Source organism: Crocuta crocuta, unplaced genomic scaffold (assembly GCF_008692635.1).
Source record: "Crocuta crocuta isolate KB4526 unplaced genomic scaffold, BGI_CrCroc_1.0 scaffold216, whole genome shotgun sequence".
In the NCBI taxonomy this organism is placed as follows: domain Eukaryota; kingdom Metazoa; phylum Chordata; class Mammalia; order Carnivora; family Hyaenidae; genus Crocuta; species Crocuta crocuta.
Window position 1 is genome coordinate 2,275,921 of NW_027531504.1, and position 21,436 is coordinate 2,297,356.

Consider the following 21,436-nt stretch of genomic DNA (forward strand, 5'->3'; position numbering starts at 1 on the left):
TCTCATAAACCAGGTGATCATAACCTGAGCTGAAATCAAGAGTCAGATGCTTAACTGGCTGAGCCACCCAGGCTCCCCTTCCAGCTTCTGTTGAGTAAGTAGATGACTTCATATGCTTTATGAAGCATTTAAGCATATTCTGGCTTTTCCCCTGCTTCTTACTTTTCTTCAGAGGTATAGTTATATGTAAACAAATTTCCAAAAACTGTGACGTGCAGCTTTCACTTGGCTGCTAAGCATTTACAGCTGCCAGGATTCCTCAACTATTCTTTTCCACACTGTCCAGGATGTCTTGGCACTGACTGTTCTGGAACTAAGACCAAGACTGCTCTACTTCTTCAAACACTATATAAATAACTCATTTTTCCCCTGAGTCCACTTTTCATATACAGACTTGAATAAAGGTCAGTTAGGAGTCCAGGAGGGCAATCTATAAAGGATGCTGGGGTAGAATAGAAACATGGTACTAGATAGCTCAGTTTTCTGTAATGTGAAAAAAATCTATATTTGTCCCCTTTCCCACTAAAGTAGATAGTATCTTGGAGTGGAAAAATTATTACGGTTGGACAGTACACTTCTACTGTGTGAAGTAAGCTTTGAGTTTTATTTAAAGAATGTAGATTTGAAAGGGAAATCAATGATTTGCCTATATAAGACACTCATATACCTGTTTGGTTCAGTTTCTCACACTACTCATTTACAATAATGCTCCTTGTCTGAAATTGGGGGCACAGGCGGTGGTGTGGGAGGGTGGAAAGATCACTAGGCAAAGTATCAAAAGGCAGAAGCTGTGGGCTTAGCCTTAGTTATCTCTACAGATTCCAAATTTGGAAAAGAGTAGTAGAGGAAAGCTGTAGTTGTTCTCTATAGTTGCTCAGGATCTAGGCAGGTTAGAACTAACTTATTAGTGTCTTGAGTGCATTCTTCTGCTTTGGGAAGTAATGATGATATCTAAGGATGAAGACTTTCCTATTTGCAAGACACTGTCTCAGGCTTTTAAAATATGTCATCTAAATCACCTGGCAAGTCTCCAGGGTAGATGATGTTACTTTCATTTCACAGGTCAGGAAGCTGTCCACAGCTAAGAACTCGCCCAAAGTCACACAGCTAGTAATTGCAAAATCTAAATTCAAACCCACATCCTATCTAACTCCAAAGTCCATGCTCCTTCTTTCTTTAAGAATTTTATAATTGATATAAGACCTGTTATTCATCTTTGTATCCTATGTCTAATTCAATATCTGTCACAGAGTATGGTAGGAGGGAAGGTTAAATGAATGTGAACAAAGGCACAAGATATGAATATTCAGGTATATTCCACTTAGGAATACATAGGCCAGTGTTTTGAACAAGGAGTATGTGAAGGAGAGTTGTGATGTTATTTTGAAAGTTAAATTGAGGTGAGATCATGAAATCCTTTCTTTGATGATTAGGTCAAAGGATTTTAAATATTTTCAGCAGTCATTGTGAAATCCCTGGAGATTTTTTTTCTATAGGGAAAAAGTCAAGGGGGTAGAACTGTGTTTTCCAGCGTCAGGAAAAATGAATGGATTTTGGGGATATTGAGATAGAGATTCTAAGGAGATCTGGAAATAATGATTGGGCTTTGGAGAGAGGTCAAGGATTGATAAGAAATTTGAGAGACACCCACATAGAAAATCAGAAAAAAAAATCACTATTTAGAGACTAGTCTATGTATGAATGAGTGAATAAACGGCACAGCCCACAGGAAATACGGTGTTAAGTGTTAGTTCCTCACAAGGTTTGCCTCTATTCCTTGTGACATCTGGGTGTAGGGATAGAGAATTTTGTACCATACTGTTCTTTCCATCTGGTCTAGGAATATTGAGTGAGCTCTCTGGAGACATCTGCTAAGGGAGATGAATCCAGTTTTTCTTTCTCATGTTGGCTTCTCCACCTTTACATTTTCTTTCTTTCATTCCCCTTCTCCCCTACTGGATTCTATTTTCTCACAGTTATTGCTGCAGTAAAAATGTTTAGTGGCATGGTGTGAGGGAAAAATAGAATGAACTGTATTACACTTGGATGTTGAGTTGGAAGATGAAAGCAGTGTATGAGATTAATCTGTTATTCTGTATTAAAATCTTGGTATTTCCCTAAACTTGAATGGTATTTTATATCTTTGATAAGTGAATAACATTCATAGTATTTAGCTGCATTAAGCAAGAAATATGAACAAGCTAGACTACTTAACATTATAGAAAACTTGAGACAATTTTTAGGACATATTTGCATTGGCTGAATAATAGCACTCTTGTTCAGGTGACTGTTAGATAAAAAGAAAAATATTTTACAGCATATGAACTGGATTCTTTAGCTGTCTTAAGTCTACCTTTGTGCTTTTTCTTACTGTTGGTATTGTATAAATAACACAGATATTCTGCTTTAAATGTACCTTAGAAATCAGTTCGGTGCCAGTTTTGACTATGAAGAGCCTTTCATGTTTTTCCACTCTGAAACTTACTCTGTGCTTTTTTTTTTTTTAATATCCTTTTAGAAATACAGTCCTGAAATGCTTTGTTTCCTTTTTTATGCATAAGAGCATGCTCATTGGAAGCATATTGTGTGTGAAGATTGTCACTTGTTCAATCTTGTGCACTGATGGTGAGCAGAAAATCTTTTTTAGCCTTTTTCTTTGTAAAAATGATTTTTGCAACACCACTCCAAATATTCAGTGTTAACAGTAAAATTACATCTAGAGCTATTACAAAGAAGAATAAGAGAAAACCATGTTAAAAATGAATAATGCATTTATTTTAATCTTTGGCTGCACTCCTCCACCAGCTTCCTGTTTGGCTACTAAAAAGGGTGCAGTAAAATTCCCCAAAAGTGTTAATTTTTTTTCTGGAACTGCTCCAGTAGCATGTCAAAAGAATTTTGAAAAGAACGTTCACTTATGTATAACAGCTTTGGAATACATAATAGGATATATTAGTATGCTTTTAAAAGGATCATGGGTAGAGCATGAAGAATATGAAAGTGTATGAACCCCTTTATTGTTGTTCATGATTAAACCAAAATTGTTTGCATGTGAACAGATTTAATTGTTTACAAAATCTGCATAACAGTATCAACAGAATGAGATGATGGGGGATGGAGGCATAAGAGCTTTTAGCCTGGTTATGATTCATAGATGTTCATCTAATAAATTGCTTTTCCTGGATATAATCTGAAAAAAATAGCAATGAGAACAATTAACTACTTATAGACAGCTAAAAATAATTCTGTTGATTCTATATGTTTCATTATGAGTTAATCTGAATTAGAAGAGTGACAAGACTTAGAAAATGAATAAGGTGTCCTTAGATTCTTTAGGATGGTCAGTGACAGGGTAACCAGAGATATCTCTTTTTAGAGATTGCTCTTCTTAACAATTTGATTTATTATATAAAGGATTTTTTTAAACATTGATTTTCTTCCTTTAAGTGATTTTATGAAACTAGGAAAGAGATCAACATGATCATTCTCTCTCAAAACTGTATTTGTTGTTATTTTACAGTTTATACCTTAATACATCTATTTTCGGTTTCTCCCACAGGTGTCACTCTACACTGGTTAGATATGAATAGGTCTTTGACAATATGTAGAGTTGTGTTGTTTAGGGAATATGCCTAACAACTGTGGTAGTCTTATTGCTCTCCTAATCCCATCACACATTTGAAACCATTCTCCATGTGTCCTCCAGAGAATTCTTTCTTTCTAATATATAAATTGATTATATCAGTAGACTATTTAAGATTCTTGACTTTCATGACCCCAGCCTTTGCACAGAGTCTTCCCTATGTATGTACGTATGTATGTCAGCAGCCTTATACCTCCCTCTACCTAGAAGATAGTTTTATTTTTGTCTTTCTTTTGTGTCTTTGTTTGTTTGTTTGTTTCTAGGGGAAAAAAACACTTAAGCACTCATCTCCTTTTTATGAAACCTTCTCCAGACTTTTACAGGCTGATTCGTTCTGTGTTTTTTTGTCTTTTGTGTCTTCAACTGTATATGAGATAGAATTTTTAAAAATATTTATTTATTTTTGAGAGAGAGAGACAGAGCATGAATGGGGAAGGAGCAAAGAGAGAGGAAGACACAGAATCTGAAGTAGGCTCCAGGCTCCGATGCAGGGCTTGAACTCACAAGTTGCGATATCATGACTGAGCTGAAGTTGAAGGCTCAACTGAGTCACCCAGGCACCCCAAGATAGAATTTTATCATAACACTTTAAGCACTTCTCTTTGGTGTCAATGTTTGTGTTTCTCTTCTAAACTCAGAACTCCAGAGAGGAAATCCCAATAAATATTAATCTTGAGGATTCAGGAACACAAGGTCATAATTCCTAGAAATTCTTGGGAATTCCTAAAATCATAAGTTCTTAAAATATTTCCAGCCATCTTTATATCCTATATTCATTATAATGAATATCTAAAATTTTGTATACTATATGAGAAATTTTAAATTTAGTAGTATCATAAAGAACTGCAGCCTCCAGTGAATAGTCAGACACAAGAAAACACCAATGAAACCTCATCAAGGTAGAAAACTTCTGCACAGCAAAGGAAACAATCAATAAAACTAATAAGCAACCGACGGAATGGGAAAAGATAGTCGCAAATGACATGTCAGATAAAGGGCTAGTATCCAAAATCTATAAGAAAATCGCCAAATTCCACACCTGAAAAACAAATAATCCAGTGAAGAAATGGGCAGAAGACATGAACAGACACTTCTCCAAAGAGGACATCCAGATGACCAACAGACACATGAAACGATGCTCAGCGTCCCTCCTCATCAGGCAAATACAAATCAAAACCACACTGAGATACCGCTTCTTGCCAGAGTGGCTAAAGTGAACAAATCAGGAGACTATAGATGCTGGCAAGGATGTGGAGAAATGGACACCCTCTTACACAGTTGGTGGGAATGTAATCTGGTGCAGCCACTCTAGAATACAGTATGGAGGGTCCTCAAAAAATTAATACTAGAACTCCCCTATGGCCTAGCAATAGCACTGCTAGGAATTTACCCAAGGGATACAAGAGTGCTGATGCATAGGGGCACATGTACCCCAATGTTCATAGCAGCACCTTCAACAATAGCCAAATCATGGAAAGAGCCTAAATGTCCATCAGCTGACGAATGGATCAAGAAGATGTGGTTTATCTATACGATGGAATTCTACGTGGCAATGAGAAAGAATGAAATCTGGCTATTTGTAGAAATGTGGTTGGAGATTGAGGATGTTATGCTGAGCGAAATAAGTCAGGTAGAGAAAGACAGATGCCATGTTTTCACTTATAAATGGAACAGGAGAAACTTAATAGAGGACCATGGGGGAGGAGAAGGGGAAAAATAGTTGGGGAGAAGGAGGGAGGCAAACCATGAGAGACTCTTGAATACTGAGAACAAACTGAGGGCGATGGGGGTGGGAGAGAGAGGAAAGGGGGTGATGAGCGTGGATGAGGGCACTTGTTGGGATGAGCATTGGGTACTATGGGAACAACTTGACAATAAATTATGAAAGAAAAAAAAGAAAACATCAATGAATAGTTAGTGGGTTTTTTCAAATTACATAACATTCATACTTCCTACCTAGAAAAACTAACAGACCACACAGAATCATGTGGCGAATAGCTACTTACTTTGCTTCCAAAACTTACAGGATTTGTATAAATTATGCATGTAAACATGTTCATATTTATTTTATTTTCAAGAGTGATTTACTTTTAGCAGCTTACAGGGCCATGAATATATACATAACTTGACAACAGCTGCAAACAAGACTGACCAATTAACTAAATTGTGACCGTCTTTCTTTTATGTTTGCCTGCCCTGTTAGCAGTGTTGACCTGAACCTTCTACTCCTGGTGTTGTGTCAGCTCTTCTACTCTTGCTGCTAGCTTGATGTCTGTATATTCCTTTAGCCAGTGAGGTCTCCATGTTGTTAAGCTTAAATTTTCACAGCAGAATTATAATACTTTTCCTAGTTCTGATTTTCCCTATTTCTTGACTGATTTTTTGGAGGGTGGGGGATTTGGAATTCAGAAAAATATAAATTTTCTAAAAAATGCTGGAAACTTATTCTTGTATGGAAACAATCTCCAATGCTTAGTATATCAGACATTCAGTAAAGTATTTTGAGATATTTCTTAAGTGAATATTACTTTGTAGTCCTAAAGAATCTAACATCGTATCTGGTACATAGAGATACTTATGATATTTTAATGATTATATCTGTGGTTCTTTTGAATCAGGGTCATGACAAAGTTGAGCATCAGAGTTTAGATTTGGTAATTGCCACCAGAAGTTCCAGGTTACCTTATGTTATTTTGGTGGCTTGGGAGCAGATATCCTTTTTTAGCTAAAATCTAGGAGAAAAGTCTTAAGATGGATAAAACTCACCAAGGACTCCCTGTTTTATGCTTTTGTAGAATTCTATACCTATCTTTTATAGAGTTTGTTTCTATGGCCATTGATTACTTATTTGTCTGATTATTTGCTTGATGTTTGAATTCCTGATTGAGCTTTCTAAGGGTGGGGATTAGTTCTTTTATATTTACAGGTGTGATCTTGGAAGGTGCTCATTAACCACAGCACATGCATGGAAAGGGCAGCTCATTATTTATTGTATGCATAAGTGAATGAAGGAGATGGCAATGTGAATGAAGAATACCCCAGGATCTGAGACTATTTTATCTAGATCCCTGAGAGATTCTGAAGAACACAGTTTGAAAACCACTAGCACATTCCTTGATACAGGCTGAATAACTATGTCAGATGGTCTTGCAAAATATTTTCTCTATGTAGTACTGGTAGTGAAATGTTATTATCCTAATTGTTTACCTTTTACCCTGTCTGTTTTAGTAACATGTTTCATCCTGCCTATTTTAGTAACATGTTTCATTATAAGAGGTAGTGCATTATTAATATTGTCATTGTTCCTATTATTTACTTCCTTGTGACCTCTTTATAAAGAGTATTACACCTGTTTCAACTTACTAAGTATTTTTGCTTAAATAACTCCTAAGATATCATGATACAATGTTCTTCCAAAATCAGAAGATTAAAAAAATTCCTTGTTCAGATTCTTAGTGTCTCCTCCTTGATTAATGTAACTAGTTTTGTGACATAGAATAGTAGATATATTAATACTTGGGATGCTTTACTTATGTCCTTATTTTATCATGGTGATCAATTGGGGGTAGGGTGAGGGCAGAAAACTTAATTTGGAAAAGTTGAACTAAAAGGAATTAGATGCCAGAAAAGGCATCTAATCTTCTGAATAGGTATTTTAGATTAAAATTCCCTGAACATGTTATCGTTAAGACTTTCCTCAACTTGTTTTCATTGTTTCTAATACTGAAACCAAGCCAACATACTAGTTTTCTGTATTCTTTTTTTTTTAAATGTTTATTTTTGAGAGACAGAGAGAGTGAGCATGAGCAGGGAAGGGCAGAGAGGGAGACACCGAATCTGAAGCAGCTCCAGGCTCTGAGCTGTCAGCATAGAGCTGGACATGGGGCTCGAACTCACAAACTGCGAGATTATGACCTGAGCTGAAGTTGGATGCTTACCGACTGAGCCACCCAAATGCCCCTAATTTTCTGTATTCTGATGATTTCTACGGTATCAAGTGATCAAGATTAAAAAAAAAAAAAAACAGTTTAGTTCCACACAGGACTGGTTTCTGGAGCTGGAAAATGTATGGGTGGAAAGCAGCTACTCAGTCAGAATATGTGGTTGTTATCACGGAAAACTAAAAATTATACTTAGAGTGAAAATGTAGATGTTTCATTAGTACAGATTTTTATTGCAAGTCAAATAGGAAGTAGAATGGAAGAGCATATTATTGAATCTTTTGTACTCTTTAATTTTCATTGGATTTTTTCAGGTGTTTTTTATTTCTTTTAGTTGTGGGGAACTTGATCTAGTGTTTATATTTATGGCTGATTTAGAGTATATTGAACTAGCTAAGAAGAATTTTCCCCATACGTATTTGTCAAAAGCAAAAAAAAAAAATCTATCAGTTTTGAACTTGACAACAGAATCTCCACTGAAAAAGAGCAATCAAACACATTTAATCTACTCATACAAAATTAACTCTATCCCTTAAGTCACTTAACATAATTGGTATATTTCTGCTTAGGATTGTAAAATCTTCCAACTATTTTGTAAAGATTTAAAACGGAAGACAAAGGGTTGGCTCAGTCACCTAAGTGTCTTTCATGACTCTTGGTTTTGGGTCAGGTCATTATCTTGGGGTTTTGTGAGTTAAAGCCAGGTGTAGGGCTCTGCGCTGGCAGCACGGAACCTGCTTGGGATCCTCTCTATCCCTCTCTCTCTGCCCCTCCCCCACTCCCTCTGTCTCTGTCTCTCTCTCTCTCTCAAAATAAATAAACATAAAAAGGAAGACAAAAATACCTATTTAATATTTATAAAAACAGAATAATTGATGTATTTTGCATATTGAAAATTTGAGTTAGATGATAGAGAATTCAGTTTACTTTGAAGTTATACATTTAAAATAAATGCTATAGCAAGAAGATGGGACTTTCAGGTTACTAGGGGACTTAAGATAAATGTTAGAGAAAATAAAGAGTTTATAAAAATAACCCAGAGATGACAAATGGACTTTTTAAATCTATATTTTTATGTTGAGGGGAGGGAGTAGAAAAAGCCCCTATACTAGGCACTACTCACTGGCAGCTTCTTGTTCCATTGAGTTAAGCAGTCTACACATTTAATGCAATCCTTATCAAAATCCCAACAGTATTTTTCACAGAACTAGAATAAAATGTATATGGAGCCATAAAAGACCCCGAATAGCCAAAACAATCTTGAAAAATAAAAGCAAAGTTGGAGAAATCACAATCCCAGATTTCAAGATATACTACAAAGCTGTACTAGTCAAAGCAGTATAGTACTGGCACAAAAATAGACACACAGATCAGTAGAACAGAATAGAAAACCCTAAAATCATGATTACATGGTCAATTAATCTTTGACAAAGAAAGCAAAAATATGCAATAGGAAACAGTCTCTTCAACAAATGGTGTTGAGAAAACTGGACAGCTATATGCAAACTAATTAAACTAGATCACTTTCTAATACCATGCAGAAAAATAAGCTCAAAATAAATTAAAGACCTAAATGTGAGACCTGAAACAATAAAAATTCCAGAATAGAGCACAGGCAGTAATTTCTCTGTCATTGGTCATAGGAACATATTTCTAGATTTGTCTCCTGAGGCAAGGAAACAAAAGCAAAAATAAACTTTTGGGACTATATCAAAATAAATACCTTCCACAGCAAAGAAAACAGTCAACAAAATTAAAAGACAGCATACTGAATGGGAAAAAATATGAAAATGATATATCCAATAAAGGCTTATTAGCTCAAATATTTAAAGAACTGATACAGCTTAACACCAAAAAACCCCCACAAATAGTCTGATCAAAAATGGGCAGAAAACATGAACAGACATTTCTCCAGAGAAATGGCCATCCAGATGGCCAACAAACACTTGAAAAGATGTTCAACATCAGTCATCATCAAGGAAATGCAGATCAAAACTCCAATGACATATCACCTCACATCTGTCAAAATGGCTAAAATCAACAACACGAAAAACAAGTGTTGGGGAGGATGTAGAGAAAAAGTAACCTTCAGATACTATTGGTGGGAATGCAAACTGGTGCAGCTACTGTGGAAAACAGTGTAGAGGTTCCTCAAAAAATTAAAAATTGAGTACCATATGACTTAGTATTGCCAATACTGGATATTTATCCAAAAAAATGAAAACACTAATTTGAAAAGATATATACACTCTTATGTTTATTGCAGCATTATTTATAATAGCCAAATGATGGAAGCAGCTCCAGTCACCATGGATAGATGAATGGATAAAGGCTGCAGAAGTTATCAACCATATGTTATATTATCTTATATAATATTATATTATCTTGCTGAATCTGTAAGAAATTATTTGCAATGAAACCAGTAAACCTAAATCACTGTTGATAATATGGTTGTCAGATATAACATAATTATTAAGAAACGTTTCTGAAATGTCATAAAGAGGAAATAATACTACAGCATTAAAATTCCAAATTATTTGATCAAGACTTTGGGGTGAAAGTAAGAAGAGAAAGATGCAAATTATGCTTTGTTAAGGGTGAACATAGTTATAATCTAATTCTTGACATCAATAAGAAATACTGGTTTAATGTATTTGTAAAAACTAAAGGATTAATGATGTAATAGAAATAAAATGTTAAGGAAAATTTTTGAAAGGAATAAAGAAATGAAAAAGTCTTAATTATAAAAACTGAAGAATTAGTACAAAGAACAGGAAAGGATAATAATGACTATATAAAATTCAGTCACAAGAATAATACCTGGTGTGAACACATTAAAAGACAAAGTTTCTCAGATTGTAGACCAAAAAAATCCAACTACAGTTATGACTGTTTTTAAGAGATGTGGCCAACATAAAATGATAGAAGGAAAAGAAGTGTATAGTCAACACCATACCAGTTAAATGAAAAGAAAGAGAATGCTTAGGTAGCAATATTAATAGCCAACAAAATATAATTCAAGATGAAGAGCATTAAATTATATTAGGCTGTAATTTTTTGGTAATAAAATATGTAATCTATTAAGATGATACATCATTCTTTTGCTTAACTGAGAAACATAACAAAACATGTGAAGCAAATTTAGAAATACAAAGAAAATTTGGTAATAGTTCATAGTCTTTCTCTTCCTGTTCTCCACCATGGTGCAGGGTCAAGATGAAAAGGATAACCCCTTGCAGGAACTTTGCATCTGCAAGCTTTGCCTCAACATCTGTGTGGGGGAGTGGAGAGACTGACCTAGGTGGCTAAGGTGCTGGAGCAGCTTACAGGCCAGACCCCTGTGTTCTCCAAATCTAGATGCACTATTAGATCCCTTGGCATCAGGAGAAATGAAAAGATTGCCATCCACTTATAGTCCTTGGGGCTAAAGCAGAAGAAATCCTGGAGAAAGGTTTAAAGGTGCAGGAGTTTGCGTTAAGAAAAAGTAACTTCTTCAGTGCTGGAATACTAGGAGCACATCTGTCTGGGGATCTCATATGACCCAAGCATTGGTATCTATGGCCTGGACTTCTTTGTGGTGCTGAGTAGGTCAGGTTTCAGCATCACAGACTAGAAGCACAGGACAGGCTGCATTGGGACCAAACACAAAATCAGCAAAGAGGAGGTGATGCTCTGGTTCCAGCAGAAGTATGATGGGATGATGGGATCATCCTTCCTGGCAAATAAATTACTGTTTCTATCCAAAAGGCCAACTTTTCAGTGAAATGTGGAAAAAAAAATTCAATCACAGTGATATACTGTGTATGGTAACATTTCTTAGATTTTGATGATGAAGTAGAAAAGCTAAGGGTATAGATGGTATGAATTATGCAAGTAGTAAGTTTTAAAAATATACATCTCATCTTTAAGAACAGAGAATATACTTTTTAGTGCTTATGTAACATAAGAAAACTACATCCTTGTTTTCAAAGAACATCTAAAGAAATTTGAAGTTTAATAGTTATTCTCTCTGACTATAAGTGGTAAAACTAGAAATATATCATTAAGAGACAACAAATTTAAGTACTTATAAATTTAAAAGCAAGCACTAATTTTCAGGGTAAAAAGGAAATAACAGGGAATTTTATAAATTATATATAATAATTGAAATGAAAATACGAGTTTTTAAAACCTAAGTGATGTGGACAAAACCATACTCAGCAGAAAAGTGATAGTCTGTTATGCTTTCACTTTCAAATAGGAAAGATTAAAATAAGCACTCAACTAAAGAGCTAGAAAAAAGAATGCAGTAATAATTGATGAATTGTTAAGAACAGAAAATAGTATATTAGTAAACAAGTACATGAATAAGTAACTCATCTGATATTTGATAAAAATAAAGATAACTATATCTTTGAACATGACAATAAAATAGACCCTCCTAGGCAAACTGAAAGAAAAAATAATACAGAACATTAAGAATGAGAATGGTGATAGAATTGCAAATATAGAAGATAATAAATATAAAAATATGTATGTAGTTTTTATTCAATGAGAAAACATAAGTAAAATTGATTTCTTAAAAAATGTCAATTACGGAATTCATGCATGTCAAAGTTGACTGTGTTGATAGATCAGTAACCATAGAACACATTGGAAATTATAAGTATTTACAGAGTGCTAGTTCTAGATTATTTTACTTGTGTGTTCTTTCAAATTTTCAGATAACACTTTAATTTCTGTTAGTTGATTAGAAAAAGACAGAAAACTCTTCAGTTTACCTCTGTTATCAGATTGAGATGAGAGAGATAAGAAAATTGGAGACCAATTTTATATATGAATGAGGATGCAAAATCCTAAATTACAAATAGCAACCCAGTATCATATTAAAAATATGTATACCATAGGGAGACAGATTTAATTGTGGGAGTGTAAAGATGATTCTTATCAGGAATTGAATATGTTAATGTATTAAAAAGGAAAATCTATGTAGTCATAATTTTATCCTAAATTAACAAACCATAGCAGCATTCTGGATTACTCTTTCTACAGAAAGATTACTGATGATTACTCTGTGTCGTGCACTGAGCAAACACTTTACATGGACTATCTAATGTAATCTTAAAAACCCTATGAAGTAGCTAGTACTGGTATGCTCATTTTATAGATATGGAAACTGAGGCACAGTGTGGTTATATAATCTTACCAAGGTCATGCAGTTAGAGATGGAACCAGCATTTGAACTTTGGCAGTTTGAATCCTGGATCTATTTTTATCTATTATGTTATTCGTTTTCTTTTTGTTTATTACTGAAAGAACAAAAGCTTCCATTAATGTGGCAAAAAGATATCCATGAGAATCCAGCAGCAAAGATCATACCAAATGGTGAAATCCTACCGGACATGCCATAACATTCATCAATAAGACAAGAATTATCCTCTCATTATTTTAGTGGTTCTAGTCAATGCATTTGCTTATGGGGAAAAAAATCCAGTATAAGGTCAGCTAATTAACAGTTCCATCTGCAACCTGAAATCCTCCTTGCTATGAAACATAACATATTCACATACTCTAGGGATTAAGTGTAGATATCTTTAGGATACCACTATTCTGCCTAGCACAGTATCTTTGGAAATATTGTCACCTAAGAAGAGAACTGGAATAAGAAGAACAATCGCCACCAAAATCAGTGTTTGCATAATAGTGAGAGATTAATCTGCCTTGTGAATTGATTTATTTTTCAGAAATTATATCCAGGTAGAGAAGAGAAAATGAGGGCTGGGAGAATGTTTTATACTTTCAGACCTAATGACAAAGTTGAAACTGTGTTGAAATAGATGTTCTAGTTCTCATATTTTCTTAACTCTGGTTCTCTGTATGGGTACAGATTCTTTCTCATAATCTAAAATGCTGTCTTGTGGCATATATTATCTATATAGTAGAGAGATCATAAGTTGTGTGATTATAACTCAGGGAGTTATTTCTGCTCACAGTTGGCCAGTTCTGGCTTGCTGTGTAAATATTATTGAAATTTGCATCAAGTGATTCAAGGTGCATATTATTCATTAGAAAATACTTGGTTAGTGTAATTTTAGCTATAGTGTTCCCTTTGTAAACTTATGTAAAGAGTGCATTTATATAGTCTCCAGTGTGACTAGGTAGTAGGTCTATTACATAGCTTTGCTTAGAAGATGACAAATTGTTAAATTTTCTGTGACTGAATCAAATGGGCATTTATTTACCAAACAGTCCGTCAATAAACACTGACTTGAAAACATTACAAAAAGGAATATAAAAATACCTCAGTAAAAAAAGACACCACTGCCCTTGCAGTACACTGTAATGGAAATATCTCATCATGCATTTCATTCATGGTAGAAACTTCATTCTTTTGCTCTTATCCTATCATATGCATACCTCCTCCCATAGGTTTTATTTTAGACATATCTATTTGAATTTCCTCCCTCTTTTCTATCTGCTACTATATCTCCATTAGTTCAGATTTCTTTGTTCCTTCCCTAGACATACTAGCCTGACTCCCTGCTACTAATTTGTGCACTCTGTTCCAAGTGTCACAAGAACTCTCATTCTAAAACACTGATCTCGTGTCTTTCTGATGCTTAATATCTGTCCAATAACGCTCTTAGTTTCAAGTTGCCTACAGAATAAAGACTAAGCTTCTTGACATTTATAAGCCACTTCAACCTGCGTTTTCTTCCCTTGTATTTTATTGTCTTTTTGTTTTTCCTGGAAGGGAGTACATGATAATTTTGACGTCAAATAATTCAGAGGTGAATGATGTATTTTTGCAAGCATTTTTTCTATATTAATTCAAATCTTAGACAATGGGAATAATAATAGCATCTGTCTTTTAGTTGTATGGATATGAATCTGTTAATACATGTAAAAACATTTAGGATATTGGCACACAATATTCTGCAGTTTGCTTTTTTCACTTAATATGTTTTAGTTAACTTTCTTTTTTATTTTCTTCCAAGTTTTTACTTAAATTATAGCTAGTTAACATACAGTACAATATTGGATTTAGGAGTAGAATTCAGTGATTCATCAATTACATACAACTGTTCTGGTTAATTTTCAAGGTTAATACATATAGATCAAACTTATTTACTTTAGTAGTTGATATTCCATGGTGTAGGTGGATCTTAATTAGTTTTTCCCTTTTTGAAGGGCATTCATCTCTTTTCTCTTTTATAGTATTAAAATTATACAGTAACTGGTTTTGTATCTGTAGTCTTCATATTAGTACTTTTATTTCATAGACATCTAGAGGAATTTGCAGAAAAAAATTGTGAAACAAGAAGCAATGAGAGAATCTGTGTACCACTAATTATAAACAATCCTAAAAAAATATGATTCTAGTGCCAGAATAGAGAAATCAATGAATACAAGAAAACACCTAGAAATAGACCAACATTGCATATAAGAATTTACTATAAAATAAAGTTGATATTTAAAAAATATTAAAAAAGACAAAATCATTCAAGAAATGTTCCTGAAAAAATGTTTCATGATTGAGGGTGAAAAATATTCATTTCTCTACCTCATGCTATTTAGTATCTCTTTCTTCAACTTTGTCTATTATCCTTGGAACAGTAGAATGAGAGATTATATTCTCTGGAATGGAGATATAATCTCTCATTCTACTGTTCCAAGAAGAGGAAGGAATCTGAAAACCTAACTGATACAGATTTTCAACCAATGCTCCTGGTTATTTTAATATTCCATTCCTTTTTATTTTTGAGTAGTAGTCCATTGTATGGATATATCATGATTTATTTATCCTTTCACCTGTTAATGGACATTTGAATTATTTCAGTTTTGGATTATTATAAATAAAGCTTTAGGAATACTTATGTATAAATCTTTGTGTGGACATATGCTGTCATTTCTCTTTAATAAATAACTAGAGTGAAATGGCTGATTGTATTGTAGTTAAATATTTAACTTTTTAAGAGACCACTGAATTGTTTCCTAAAGTCGTTGTACTACTTTATGTGGCTACCTGCAGTATGTAGGAGTTGTAGTTGATTTATATCCCTGTCACCATTGGTATGTGAAATCTTTTTAATCATGGCCATTCTTTTTTTTTTTTTTTTTTAATGTTTTTTATTTCTAGGAGAGCGAGAGAGAAAGAGACAGTGTGAGCAGGGGAGGGTCAGAGAGAGAAGGAGTCACAGACTCCGAAACAGGCTCCAGGCTCTGAGCTGTCAGTCAGCACAGAGCCCGACGCGGGGCTCGAAACCACGAACGGCGAGATCATGACCTAAGCGAAAGTCGGACGCTTAACCGACTAAGCCACCAGGCGCCCCCTTATCATGGCCATTCTGATAGATATGACTGGTATTCATGACTTCAATTTGCATTTCTCTAAAGACAAATGATGTTGAGCACCTTTTCATGTTTTTATTTGCCATCTGTGTATCTTTATAGTATCTGCTTCAACTTTTGATTTTTTTTAAGTTGTTTATTTTCTTATTCATATATTTTAGGGTTTCTTATCTGGATCAAAGACTATGTCGGAAAATGTGATTTGCAAATGTTTTCTCTCAGTTCATTTCCTTTTTATTCTCTTTGACAGCTTCTTTGAAGAGCAGAAAGTCTTAACTGATGAACTTTTAATTTGTGAAATTTTCTTGTGTAGGTCATTTTGGTGTCATATCAAGAAATATTTGCTTCACCTAAAGTGACAAAAATTTTGTAATATATTATCTTGTAGAAGTTCTATAGTTTTAGGTTTTGCTTTTAGATGTAGGATTAATTTTTAAGTTAATTTTTGTACATGATGTAGTAATTATTTATTTTGGCCTAAGGATACCCACTTGTTTCAGCCCAATTTTTTGATACAACTACTCCTTCTTTAATGAATTGCCTTAGTGCCTTTGTCTAAAGTCAGTTGCATATATGTATAGGTGAATATGTAGTCTGTTATTCCTCCATTCTGTCCCACTGATTGATCTTCACTTTAAGACCATACTATCTCTCGTTTACTATATAGTTTTATCATAGCTTGTAATTATGTAGTATAAGTCTCCAACTTTGTTCTTTTTCAAAGTTACTTTGGCTAGTTGAGGTTCTTTGTCTTTCCACATGAATTTTAAAATCAGCTAGTCAAGCTTAACAAGCTTGCTAGGATTTTTATTGAATTGCCTTGAATCTAAAGGTCAATTTGTAGAAAATTAACATCATAATAATATGAGTCTTCTGATTTATGAACTTGATATTATCTCATTTGTTTATGTCCTCTGATTTCTCACAGTATAAAAGTTTACACATTTTTGTCAAATTTATTCCTAAGTATTTCATATTTTTCATGCTATTACAAATGGTATTTTTAAACAAAATTTTGAGTTCTGGTTGTTCTTCGCTAGCATACAGAATTGCAGTTGCTATTTATATATTGAATTTTATCTTACAACCTCGCTAAACACACTTTATTCGGTTGGCTGTGTTTTGGAGCAAGCTTTTCTTTTTTGAAATGTTTTGTTTTGAATAATTTTAGATACATAGAAGTATTACAAAGATAGGTCAGAGAGTTTCCTATATTTTTCACACAGTTTCCCTAATTAAACACAATTTTTATTTTATTTTATTTATAATTTATTGTCAAGTTGGCTAACATACAGTATGTAAAGTGTGCTCTTTGATTTTTGATGTAGATTCCATGGTTCATCACTTTCATCCAACACCTAGTGCTCATCCCAACAAGTGCCTCCTCAATGCCCATCCATCACCCATTTTTCCCTTTCCCTCACTACCCATCAACCCTCAGATTGTTCTCTGTATTTAAGAGTCCCTTATGGCTTGCTTGCCTCCATCCATCTCTGTTTGTAACTATTTTTTTTCCCCTTCCCTTCCCTCATGGTCTTCTGTTAAGTTTCTCAAGATCCACATATGAGTGAAAATATATGATATCTGTCTTTCTTTGACTGACTTATTTTACTCAGCATTATACCTTGCAGTTCTATCCATGTTGCTGCAGATGGCATGATTTAATTCTTTCTCATTGCCAAGTAGTATTCCATTATGTATATCAACCACATCTTCTTTATCCATTCATCAGTTGATGGACATTTAGGTTCTTTCCATGATTTGGCTATTGTAGAAAGTGATGCTATAAACATTGGTGTACATGTGCCCCTATGAATCAGGACTCCTGTATCCTTTGGATAAATTCCTAGTAGTGCTATTCCTGCATCATAGGGTAGTTCTATTTTTAATTTTTTGAGGAAACTCCATACTGTTTTTCAGAGTGGCTATACCAGTTTGCATTCCCACCAACAGTGCAAGAGGGTTGTTAAACACAATTTTAGTAGCTTTTTTGGTAGATTTCTTAGGGTTTTCAACATACGTGATTGTTATTTTCAAATAAAGAAATTTTCTTCTTTCTTTACAATCTTTTTTATTTTTTATTTTATTTTTTATTTTTTTTTAATATTTTTATTTATTTCTAGGAGAGAGAGAGACAGCGTGAGCAGGGGAGGGTCAGAGAGAGAGGGAGATATAGACTCNCCCCTACAATCTTTTTTTTAAAAAATATTTTTATTTATTCCCAGGAGAGAGAGAGAGAGAGAGAGAGACAGCGTGAGCAGGGGAGGGTCAGAGAGAGAGGGAGATACAGACTCTGAAATAGGCTCCAGGCTCTGAGCTGGCAGTCAGCACAGAGCCCGAGGCGGGGCTCGAACCTGCAAACCGCAAGATCATGACCTAAGCGAAAGTCAGACGCTTAACTGACTAAGCCACTCAGGCGCCCCCTTTCTTTACAATCTTGATGCCATTTATTTCTTGTAATTGATTTCTAGCCACTACTTTGGTCAGAATCTCTAGTATATTTCTTGTAGTGGTGCTGGTTACAGTGTACTTAATGGTGGTACATGACATATTTAGGTTCCCTAAGCCTCTCCCCTTCTTCAGGGAGTCTGAGATGGAATCTGCTGAGGATGGAAGATTCTCAGTGTGTTGGGATTTAAGCTGGGTCAAATGCTACCCAGCAGCTGAGGACCTCTCTCTTTTTCTTATGTTCTTGCTGAGACTGATGGCCCAGGGGGCACTTACTCCTTGGAGCCCATGTAGACCATAAGGTCCACTGACCTGTTGTAGCCAAATTCATTGTCATATGATTAGGAGACAAGCTTGACAAAGTGGTCTTTGAAGGCAGTGCCAGTCCCATCTTTAAAGGTAGAGGAGTGGATGTTATTCTTAAAGTCACATGTGGCAACCTGGTCCTCACTGTAACCCAGGATGCCTTTAGGGGGCCTTCCTTTGCCTACTTCACTACCTTCTTTGTGTTATCACATTTGATAGCTTTTTCTAAACAACAAGCCAGAATCATGGCCATCACTTTGATAGTGGGGACAGAGAAGGCTATGTGAGTGTGTTTCCCATTCAGCTCAAGGTCAGCCAAAAAAAAGGATGACCTTGCTCACAGCCTTGGCAGTGCCTATAGATGCAGGAATAATGTTCTGGGCAGCCAATGCTACAGTTTCTCAGAGGTGCCATCCATGGTAAGTCTTCTGGGTGAAATGATGGCGTGGAATGTAGTCATGAATTCCTCCATAATCCCAAAATTGTCATGGATGACATTGGGGAATCCAAGTAGTTGGTGGTGCAGGAGGCAGTGCTGATGACAATATTAAGGGAGTTGTCATACTTCTCATGGTTCATGCTGATCCTAAACATAGGAGCATCAGCAGAAAGGGAAGAGATGAGGACCCTTTAGGCTCTAAGCCTTAAGTGAACTCAAACCGTCTCTAAGGTACTAAAGGTACCAGTGGACTTCATAGTATTTTAAGAACCAGCTTTACTCCATTTTGATGTTGGTGGTATCTGGTTCCTGGAAGATGAAGATGGATTTTTCATTGATGACAAGCTTCCCACTCTCAACCTTGACTATGCTATTGAACTTTTCATGGGCGGAATCATACTGAAACACAGACTGTATATTTGAGGTTAGTGAGGAGTCATTGATAGTTTGAATATTTATTTTGTCAGAGTTAAAAGCAGCTTGTCTCAGGGATAATGTGGAAGAGGATGCAGCTGTCTGTGAAATGAAGAGGCGCAGAGAGCTTTCAGTTACAGTGTTGAATAGAATTTTTGAGAGTAGACATCCTTGCCTTGATCTTAAGGAGAAAGCATTCAGTCTTTCATCAGTAAGTGTGATGTTAGCTATAGATTTTTTATATATGCCTATTACCAGGTTGGTAAAGTTGTCTTCTATTCCCAGTGTAACAGTTTTCATTAGGAATTGATGTTGGATTTTGGCGAGTTCTCTTTCTGTATTTGCTGAGATAATCATATGACTTTCTTTTTTATAGTCTTTAAATATTATAAATAATGAATGTTAAAACAAACTTGCATTCCTGAGATAAACTAAATTTCATAGTGGTATAATATCCCTTTTACATATTGTTGGATTCAACTTGCTAAAATATTGTTCGTAAGCAATATATTGATCTCTTGTTATCTTTTGTCATATATTTTTGTTTTCATAGAATGCTAATCCCGTAGGCATTATTTGTGCCTCTTCAGTATTTTGGAACCATTTTTGTAGAATTGGTATTATTTCTTCCTTAAGAGGTTGGCAGAATTTCTGTTGAAGCCATATGGGCCTAGAGGTTTTGTTTTATGGAAAATGGTTTTTATTTTTCCGAATTTCTTTTTTTATTTTAAAATAGTGACAATTATGCTCATTTATTTGATTTTTTTAGGAACTCACTTTATCATACCTTTTATCATATCCAAAGCATTTTTATCTAAAAAGCTCATTTTTTGCTCCTTATAATTCAGTAGTTTGTATGATCCAGTTAAATTATATAAAAAGTTCAACTGATAAACAGGCTTGACTGTTAGTACAGTTGAAACTTTTTTTAAAAAGTTTATTTTTATTTCAAGTTTTTAATTAAATTCTAGTTGGTTAATGTTGTGTAATATTGGTTTCAGGAGTAGAATTTAGTGATTCATCACTTTCATATAAAACCCAGTGCTCATCATAAATGCCTTCCTTAATGCCCACCACCCATTTAGCCCATCCCCTGGTCACCTCCCCTTCAGCAAACCTGTTTGTTCTTTATAGTTAATAGTTTCTTATGGTTTGCCTCCTCTTTTTTTTCCTTCCCCTGTGTTCATTTGTTTTGTTTCTTAAATTACACATATGAGTGAAAGCATCTGGTATTTGTCTTTCTCTGACTGACTTATTTCACTCAGCATAATACCGTCTGTTCCACCCATGTTGTTGGAAATGGCAAGATTTCATTCTTTTTGGTGGCTGAGTAATACTCCATCGTATATATATATATACACCAGATCTTCTTTAACCATTCATTAGTTGATGGACATTTGGGCTCTTACAGAAAGCTATTTGGCTATTGTTGATAATACTGCTATAAATATCAGGGTGTAGGGCCTGAGTGGCTCAGTCAGTTGAGCATCCTATTCTTGATTTGGGCTCAGGTCACGATCAAGTTGATTAGTGGTATCATTGAGGCCTTATATACTCTTATTATTTTCTCTGTACTTTCTATTAATTATTAAATGACACATGTTGCAATCTCTAAATCTAGATGAATAAGTCAATTTCTTTGAATTTGTGTGAGCTTTTGTGTCATGTTTTTTGAAGTTCTGTTATTAGATGCAAAAAAACTCATTTAGGATCATTATGTCCTCTTTGTAAATTCACCTCTTTATTACTATGAAATGCCTTTCTCTATCCCTTGCTCGGACTAGTTTTTGCTCTGAAATGTAGTTTGTTATATAGTTATTCAGCTTTCTTTTCATTAGTGTTCATGTGACTTTTCTGCCCTTTTACTTATCTATTTGTGTCTTTCTATTTAAAGTAGATTTCTTGTAGTGAGCA

At 34.6% G+C, this 21,436-nt stretch overlaps 1 protein-coding gene and 1 pseudogene across 5 annotated transcripts in view; both read left to right on the forward strand.

Annotated features, from left to right (window-relative positions):
* Nucleotides 1-21,436, forward strand: part of ANKS1B (ankyrin repeat and sterile alpha motif domain containing 1B) — a 1,065,677-nt gene that overhangs the window by 122,952 nt on the left and 921,289 nt on the right. The gene's annotated exons all lie outside the window — the stretch shown is intronic.
* Nucleotides 10,785-11,310, forward strand: LOC144238357 (large ribosomal subunit protein uL5 pseudogene; annotated as a pseudogene).